Consider the following 9,997-nt stretch of genomic DNA (forward strand, 5'->3'; position numbering starts at 1 on the left):
TGGCTTTTTTTGTTGTGTTTTTGCACATAGGTACACTTATTTGCCGAGACATAAACTTATTTGCACAGAGGTATACTTTTTGTTCAGAGACGTTATTTCCATTCAGGTATAATTATCTGCACAGAGATATTTATTTGGAAAGAGGTACAAATCTTTACAAAGAAGAAGTTATATCCATACAGGTATAATAATTGGCACAGAGGTGCACTTATTTACACAGAGGTGCAAGTATTTGCACAGAGGTACTGTTATTTACACAGAGGTACAGTTATTACACAGAAGTATATGTATTTTAGCACAGATACATTTATTTGTTCAGAGTTATACTTTTTTCCACAGATGTTACACAGTGGAAATAATTTGAACACAGGTGCCCTTTTTGAACAGAGGTACCCTTATTTGCAGAGACATGCCCTTATTTACTGGGAGATGAACATATTTGCAGGGAGATATCCTTATTTGCAGGGAGATAAACTTATTTGCAGATAGGTACAATTATATACAGAGGGGTACACATATTTACACAGAGGTACACTTATTTGCAAAGTGGAACGATTTTTTGCAAAGGGATCGTTATTTCCATGCAGGTATAATTATCTACACAGATGGAAATATTTGCAAAGATTTACACTTATTTCCACAGGAATATACTTACTTGGACAGAAGCAGTTATTTCCATACAGGTATAGTAATTTGGCCAGAGGTACACTTTGTAACACAGAAGTACACTTCCATGCAGGGAGATGCCCTTATTTTCAAGGAGATGCCCTTAATTGGAGGGAGATGCCCTTAATGGGAGGGAGATGCCCTTATTTGTAGAGAGATGCCCCTAATTGGAGGGAGATGCCCTAATCTGTAGGGTGATACCCTTATTTGGAGATAGGTACACTTATTTGCACAGAGGTACACTTATTTGCAACAAGGAACATTTTTAGGAAAGGGTTTCATGAATTCCTTAGAGGTAAAATTATTTGAACAGAGGTAATTATTTGCACAGAGGTAGTTATTTCCATAGAGGCAGAGTTACTTTAACAGAGGAACACGTTTTTCCGCAGAGGTACATTTATTTGTACAGAACGAAATTTATATCCACAAAGATAGTTCTTTACATACATATGTAATTGTTTGCATAGTGGTAATTTGTACAAGTGAACATTTATTTCAACAGAGGTAACCTTATTTGCACGGATGTAGTTTTGTTTTTTTTTTTTTTTTTTGGCTTTTTTTGGTTGTTTTTTTGCACAGAGGTACACTTATTTGCCGAGAGATAAACTTATTTGCACAGAGTTATACTTTTTACCCAGAGACGTTATTTCCATTCAGGTATAATTATCTGCACATTGATATTTATTTGGAAAAAGGTACAAATCTTTACACAGAACTAGTTAGATCCATACGGGTATAATTATTGGCACAGAGGTGCACTTATTTACACAGATGGGCGAGTATTTGCACAGAGGTACTGTTATTTACACAGAGGTACAGTTATTACAAAGAATTATATGTATTTTAGCACAGATACATTTATTTGTTCGGAGTTATACTTTTTTCCACAGATGTTATACAGTGGAAATAATTTGAACACAGGTACCCTTTTTGAACAGAGGTACCCTTATTTGCAGAGACATGCCCTTATTTGCAGGGAGATGAACTTATTTGCAGGGAGATATCCTTATTTACATGGAGATAAACTTATTTGCAGATAGGTACGGTTATATACAGAGGGGTACACATATTTACACAGAGGTACATTTATTTGCAAAGTGGAACGATTTTTTTGCAAAGGGATCGTTATTTCCATGCAGGTATAATTAACTACACAGATGTAAATATTTGCAAAGATGTACACTTATTTCCACAGGAATATACTTACTTACACAGAAGCAGTTATTTCCATACAGGTATAGTAATTTGCCCAGAGGTACACTTTGTAACACAGAGGTACACTTCCATGCAAGGAGATGCCCTTATTTTCAGGGAGATGCCCTTAATTGGAGGGAGATGCCCTTATTTGCAGGGAGATGCCCCTAATTGGAGCAAGATGCCCTTATTTGTAGGGAGATACCCTTATTTGGAGATAGGTACACTTATATGCAGAGAAGGACACTTATTTGCACAGAGGTGCACTTATTTGCAACAAGGGACACTTTTTAGGAAAGGGATCATGAATTCCTTACAGGTAAAATTATCTGAACAGAGGTAATTATTTGCACAGAGGTAGTTATTTCCATAGAGGCAGAGTTACTTTAACAGAGGAACACGTTTTTCCACAGAGGTACACTTATTTGTACAGAACTAAATTTATGTCCACAGAGGTAGTTCTTTACATACATATGTAATTGTTTGCAGAGTGGTAGTTTGTACAAGTGTACTTTTATTTCAATAGAGGTAACCTTATTTGCACAGATGTAGTTTTTTTTTTTCGTTGTTTTGGGTTTTTTTTTTTTGGTTGTTTTTTTCTCAGAGTACACTTATTTGCTGAGAGATAAACTTATTTGCACAAAGGTATACTTTTTGCTCAGAGATGTTATTTCCATTTACGTATAATTATCTGCACAGAGATATTTATTTGGAAAGTGGTACAAATCTTTACACAGAAGTAGTTATATCCATACAGGTATAATTATTGGCACAGAGTTGCACTTATTTACACAGAGGTGCAAGTATTTGCACAGAGGTACTGTTATTTACACAGAGGTACAGTTATTACACAGAAGTATATGTATTTTAGCACAGATGCATTTATTTGTTCAGAGCTATACTTTTTTCCACACATGTTACACAGTGGAAATAATTTGAACACAGGTACCCTTTTTGAACAGAGGTACCCTTATTTGCAGAGACATGCCCTTATTTGCAGGGAGATAAACTTATTTACAGGGAGATGCACTTATTTGCAGGGAGAAAAACTTATATGCAGATAGGTACAATTATATACAGAGGGGTACACTATGTAACACAGAGGTACACTTCCATGCAGGGAGATGCCCTTATTTGCAGGGAGGTGCCCCTAATTAGAGGGAGATGCCCTTATTTGTAGGGAGATACCCTTATTTGGAGATAGGCACACTTATATGCAGAGGACAGTTATTTGCACAGAGGTACACTTATTTGCAACAAGGAACACTTTTTAGGAGAGGGATCATGAATTCCTTACAAGTAAATTTATCTGAACAGATGTAATTATTTCCATAGAGGCAGAGTTACTTTAACAGAGGAACACATTTTTCTTCAGAGGTACACTTATTTGTACAGAACTAAATTTATGTCCACATAGGTAGTTCTTTACATACATATGTAATTGTTTGCAGAGTGGTAATTTGTACAAGTGAACATTTATTTCAACAGAGGTAACCTTATTTGCACAGATGTAGTTTTTTTTTTTTCGTTGTTTTGGGTTTTTTTTTTTTTTTTGGTTGTTTTTTTGCACAGAGGTACACTTATTTGCCGAGAGATAAACTTATCTGTACAGAGGTATACTTTTTGCCCAGAGACGTTATTTCCATTCAGGTATAATTATCTGTACAGAGATATTTATTTGGAAAAAGGTACAAAACTTTAGAGAGATGTAGTTATATCCATACAGGTATAATTATTGGCATAGAAGTGCACTTATATACACAGATGGGCAAGTATTTGCACAGAGGTACTGTTATTTATACAGAGGTACAGTTATTACACAGAAGTATATGTATTTGAGCAGATACATTTATTTGTTCAGAGCTATAATTTTTTCCACAGGTGTTACACAGTGGAAATAATTTGAACACAGGTACCCTTTTTGAACACAGGTACCCTTATTTGCAGAGACATTCCCTTATTTGCAGGGAGAAGCCCTTATTTGCAGGGAGATGCACGTATTTGCAGGGAGATATACTTATTTGCAGGGAGAAAAACTTATATGCAGATAGGTACAATTATATACAGAGGGGTACACATATTTACACAGAGGTACACTTATTTGCAAAGTGGAATGATTTTTTGCAAAAGGATCGTTATTTACATGCAGGTATAATTATCTACACAGAGTTAATATTTGCAAAGATGTACACTTATTTTCACAGGAATATACTTACTTGCACAGAGGCAGTTAGTTCCATACAGGTATGGTATTTTGCACAGAGGTAAACTTTGTTACATAGAGGTACACTTACTTGCAGGGAGATGCCCTTATTTGTAGGGAGATACCCTTATTTGGAGATAGGCACACTTATATGCACAGAAGGACACTTATTTGCACAGAGGTACACTTATTCGCAACAAGGAACACTTTTTAGCAGAGGGATCATTAATTCCTTACAGGTAAAATTATCTGAACAGAGGTAATTGTTTGCACACAGGTAGTTATTTCCATAGAGGCAGAGTTACTTTAACAGAAGAACACGTTTTTCCACAGAGGTACACTTATTTGCAAAGTGGAACAATTTTTTGCAAAGGGATCGTTAATTCCATGCAGGTTTAATTATCTACACAGATGTAAATATTTACAAAGATGTACACTTATTTCCACAGGAATATACTTACTTGCACAGAAGCAGTTATTTCCATACAGGTATAGTAATTTGCCCATAGGTACACTTTGTAACACAGAGGTACACTTCCATGCAGGGAGATGCCCTTATTTGCAGGGAGATGCCCCTAATTGGAGCAAGATGCGCTTATTTGTAGGGAGATACCCTTATTTGGAGATAGGTACACTTATATGCAGAGAAGGACACTTATTTTCACACAGCTACACTTATTTTAAACAAGGAACACTTTTTAGCAGAGGGATCATTAATTCCTTACAGGTAAAATTATCTGAACAGAGGTAATTATTTGCACAGAGGTAGTTATTTCCATAGAGGAAAAGTTACCTTAAAAGAGGAACACTTTTTTCCACAGAGGTACACTTATTTGTACAGAACAAAATTTATGTCCACATAGGTAGTTCTTTACATATATGTGTAATTGTTTGCAGAGTGGTAATTTGTACAAGTGAACATTTATTGCAACAGAGGTAACCTTATTTGCACAGATGTAGTTTTTTTTTTTTTCGTTGTTGTGGGGTTTTTTTTTTTTTTTTTTGGTTGTTTTTTTCCACAGAGGTACACTTATTTGCTGAGAGATAAACTTATTTGCACAGAGGTATACTTTTTGCCCAGAGACCTTATTTCCATTCAGGTATAGTTGTCTGCACAGAGATATTTATTTGGAAAGAGGTACAAAACTTTACAGAGAAGTAGTTATATCCATACAGGTATAATTATTGGCACAGAAGTGCACTTATTTACACAGATGGGCAAATATTTGCACAGAGGTACTGTTATTTATACAGAGGTAGAGTTATTAAACTGTATTATATGTATTTTAGCACAGATACATTTAGTTGTTCAGAGCATTACTTTTTTCCACAGGTGTTACACAGTGGAAATAATTTGAACACAGGTACCCTTTTTGAACAGAGGTATCCTTATTTGCACAGACATGCCCTTATTTGCAGGGAGAAGCCCTTATTTGCAGGGAGAAGCCCTTATTTGCAGGGAGATGCACTTATTTGAAAGGAGATATACTTATTTGCAGGGAGATAAACTTATTTGCAGATAGGTACAATTATATACAGAGGGGTACACATATTTACACAGAGGTACACTTATTTGCAAAGTGGAACGATTTTTTGAAAAGGGATCGTTATTTCCATGCAGGTATAATTATCTACACAGAGGTAAATATTTGCAAAGATGTACACTTATTTCCACAGGAATATACTTACTTACACAGAGGCAGTTATGTCCATACAGGTATAGTAATTTGCCGAGGTACACTTTGTAACACAGAGGTACACTTCCATGCAGGGAGATGCCCTTATTTTCAGGTAGATGCCCTTAATTGGAGGGAGATGCCCTTATTTGCAGGGAGATGCCCCTAATTGTAGGGAGATGCCCTTATTTGCAGGGAGATACCCTTATTTGGAGATAGGTACAACTATATACAGAGGGGTACACATATTTAAACAGAGGTACACTTATTCGCAAAGTGGAACGATTTTTTGCAGAGGGATCGTTATTTCCATGCAGGTATAATCATCTACACAGAGGTAAATATTTGCAAAGATGTACACTTATTTTCACAGGAATATACTTACTTGCACAGAGGCAGTTATTTCCATACAGCTATAGGAATTTGTACAGAGGTACACTTTGTTACATAGAGGTACACTTCCATGCAAGGAGATGCCCTTATTTTCAGGGAGATGCCCTTAATTGGAGGGAGATGCCCTTATTTGCAGGGAGATGCCCCTAATTGGAGCAAGATGCCCTTATTTGTAGGGAGATACCCTTATTTGGAGATAGGTACACTTATATGCAGAGAAGGACACTTATTTGCACAGAGGTACACTTATTTGCAACAAGGAACACTTTTTAGCACAGGGATCATTAATTCCTTACAGGTAAAATTATCTGAACAGAGGTAATTATTTGCACAGAGGTAGTTATTTCCATAGAGGCAGAGTTACTTTTACAACGGAACACGTTTTTCCACAGAGGTACACTTATTTGTGCAGAACTAAATTTATGTCCACAGAGGTAGTTCTTTACATACATATATAAGTGTTTGCACAGTGGTACTTTGTACAAGTGTACAATCATTTCAAAACATGTAACCTTATTTCCACAGAGGTACTTATTGGCATAGAGGTACAATTATTTGGAGAGAGATACTCTTGTTTGCTCAGAGGCATACTTTTTGCACAAAAATCACTATTTCCATGCAGGTATAATTATCAGCAAAGAGGTAGTTTTTTGTAAAGTGGTACCCATCTTTACAAAGATGTAGTTATAACCATACAGGTATAATTATTTGCACAGAGGTGCACTTATTTACACAGAGGTGCAAGTATTTGTGCAGAGGTACTTTTATTTTCACAGAGGTACTGTTATTTACACAGAGGTACAGTTATTTCTCCTGATGTACAATTATTTACACAGGGGGACACTTATGTCAACAGAGGTACTTGGATTTTAGAACAGATTCACTTATTTGTATGTAGCTTTACTTTTTTCCAGGATCTCTAACCCTTACATTGATGGGACTGTACAAACACTAGATAGACTTTTTTTTAAAGAAAGAAAAAAGTCTATATATACAACAATAGTTGCAGCAAGTCATTTTGTGGTGGCAAAGGTGCCACCTGGGAAGAGCCCCATCCATTGGGCCAGGGGTTATTATGTTGTGGAATATGAATATAATGGAATATCATTGTGCCTGAACAAGTCATGAGAGGTTAATTTTTTTAAATGTGGAAAATTACTGGAACTCATGCTGACTCAAGAGCAGAACCAAGGGAATATATACGGCTCCACCAAAATTAGTGGAAGAGTAAATAGGAACGGATAAGTTCTTTGCACTTACAGGAAATTTCACTTAATTGTGGAGGTCTTCTGAAGGAAAATGCTATCTACATGCTGAGAAAAAATTGACATGGAAGTATATATTTATACATCACATAAACATGTATATATATATATATATACATATATATATATAGATATATAGATATATAGATATATTTGCTATATATATAATTCTATCATTTATGGAAGAGAAAATGTTCAGACGGGAGAGGGATTTATTTTTACTTACATATTTAAATACAGGTGGAATATTAATTTTCCTAAGCCATATATTCAGTTACCTGACGCATTCAGTTACCTGACGCCGTGAGGAGTTACAAACCACAGTTTAAGATGCTTTGGACTGGATGATACCCAGGGTCCCTTTCTGCTAAGGGGTTTCAGTGAATAACAAACTCAATATCGCGCTGCACAGAACAAACCAATTTGTTACATCTAACATTAAGAATTACTAGAAGGAGAGTTTTGGAAGTTGGGTTCAGACATTATAATGTTGCAATATGTGGTCTACTGGGGATAAAAGACTTACCCACTTTTCAGCACATTCTTTACTGCTGCTGTAGAAGAGGTCTCCAGGGTTGCCTGCCCCAGCATTGCTGCTCATTAGCTGAGAGACTTCAGGAAACAAATTCACATTTCTTTGCATTCATGCCTCACTGAAATGAAGAGCTCACTCTAAGCTATGGGTAAAGACACTTCTGGTTTTAGCATTTGTGCTTCTGGGATTTTAATGGTTCATTAAAGAAACCCAGAGTCTGAGGGGAAAATGGCAGGGGAAAAAGGCAAGTGACATCCTCCCTAGACCTGCAGCAAAATGCCCTCCAAGCAATTTAAAAATTCTCCCCCAAAATGAATTGGGGAGGGGAAACCCAATAAAAGTAAAGCAAGAAACAACCTTGACCCCCAAGATTATAAGGTTCTGATTGTCTCTCAATTGTAATTCTTCTCTGGGAGGAGGTTTCTTTTCTGTATAATCTTTTCCTCTATGAGCAGGTTTCTTGGGAGGCTTCTGGAGCCTCCAGCCAGCCTCTTCTTCTTCCTGAATCCTGGCTCTGAATCTCCTCCAGCTTTTGTCCTTCCCCAGTCCAGAATGCTCTCCAGGCTCAATGTTGCCTCTTTTTATCCTCCCAGAGAATGGGCATGGGATAATGCAAGGGCTTCTGGGAAGAAGGACTCCAACCAAGGGACTTGCTCCTCTTAGAATTCCTAAGGTGTAAACTCCCTTTAAAGCCCAAACAAAAGGGTCTGAGCCAGAGAACTGTCAAGTCAACCTGAGTTCTCACCTTGCAATTGTCCAGACAACCTGAATTCTCACCTTGTCACCATCCAGACAACCTGAGTTCTCACCTGGTAATCCGAACACAAGATAATTTAGAAAATCCTCAGGTAAAGTCTGCTTCATTGGAATATAGGACCAGAAGAACGCTAAACAATCCAGGCTCCTGCAAAGGAAATCCTGCCCTCCCTAACCAAGGCAGCCAATAGGTAACCACATGCAGCACAAACCTGCAGCCGTCTTTTGGGTAACAGAAACAGGAGGACAGGGGCTTCAGGATCTCTAAACCTTCCCTTGATGGGACTGTCCAAAAACCAGATAGCCTTTTTTTAAAGAAAGAAAAAGATCTATATATACAATAGTTGCATCAAGTCATTTTGTGGTGGCAAAGTTGCCACCTGGGAAGAGCCCCATCCATTGCGCTAGGGGCTATTAAGTTGTGGAATATGAATATAATGGAATATCATTGTGCCTGAACAAGTCATGACAGGTTAATTTTTCAAAATGTAGAAAATTACTGGAACTCATGCTGACTCAAGAGCAGAACCAAGGGAATATATACGGCTCCACCAAAATTAATGGAAGAGTAAATAGGAATGGCTAAGCTCTTTGCACTTACAGGAAATTTCACTTAATTGTGGAGGACTTCTGAAGGAAAATGCTATCTACCTGCTGAGAAAAAATTGATATGGAAGTATATATTTATACATCACATAAACATATATAAACCACCCAAATTCTCAAGATCACCACTTCCATCTATAAAGTCGAATGGTAGACTAAATCAAAGCTTCTTGAACTTTTCCCTCTCACAGCCCTTTTTGCTAAGGAATTTTTCCATGAACCAAGGTATAAAAGAATCTAAAATTGATATCAAAGTCAAGTATTTGTTGATAGCAAATCATAAAATAATGTGTTTAAATACATAGTTATATGTTTTACCCATGTATATATCCTATAAATAAATACACATATATATTTATACATCATATAAACATGTATATAAATATATATATATTTGTTTTATTTATAAGTCTATCATTTATGGAAGAGAAAATGTTCATACACAGGAGAGGGATTTATTTTTACTTACAAAATTAAATACTGGTAGAATATTAATTTTCCTAAACCATATATTCAGTTACCTGACCCATTCAGTTACCTGACGCCATGAGGAGTTACAAGCCACAGTTTAAGATGCTTTAGACTGGATGATACCCAGGGTCCCTTTCTGCTAAGGGGTTTTAGTGAATAACAAACTCAATATCGCGCTGCCCAGAACAAACCAATTTGTTACATCTAACATTAAGAATTACTAGAAGGAGAG

The sequence above is a fragment of the Sminthopsis crassicaudata genome, chromosome 5 (genome assembly GCF_048593235.1).
Source record: "Sminthopsis crassicaudata isolate SCR6 chromosome 5, ASM4859323v1, whole genome shotgun sequence".
Classification (NCBI taxonomy): Eukaryota; Metazoa; Chordata; class Mammalia; order Dasyuromorphia; family Dasyuridae; genus Sminthopsis; species Sminthopsis crassicaudata.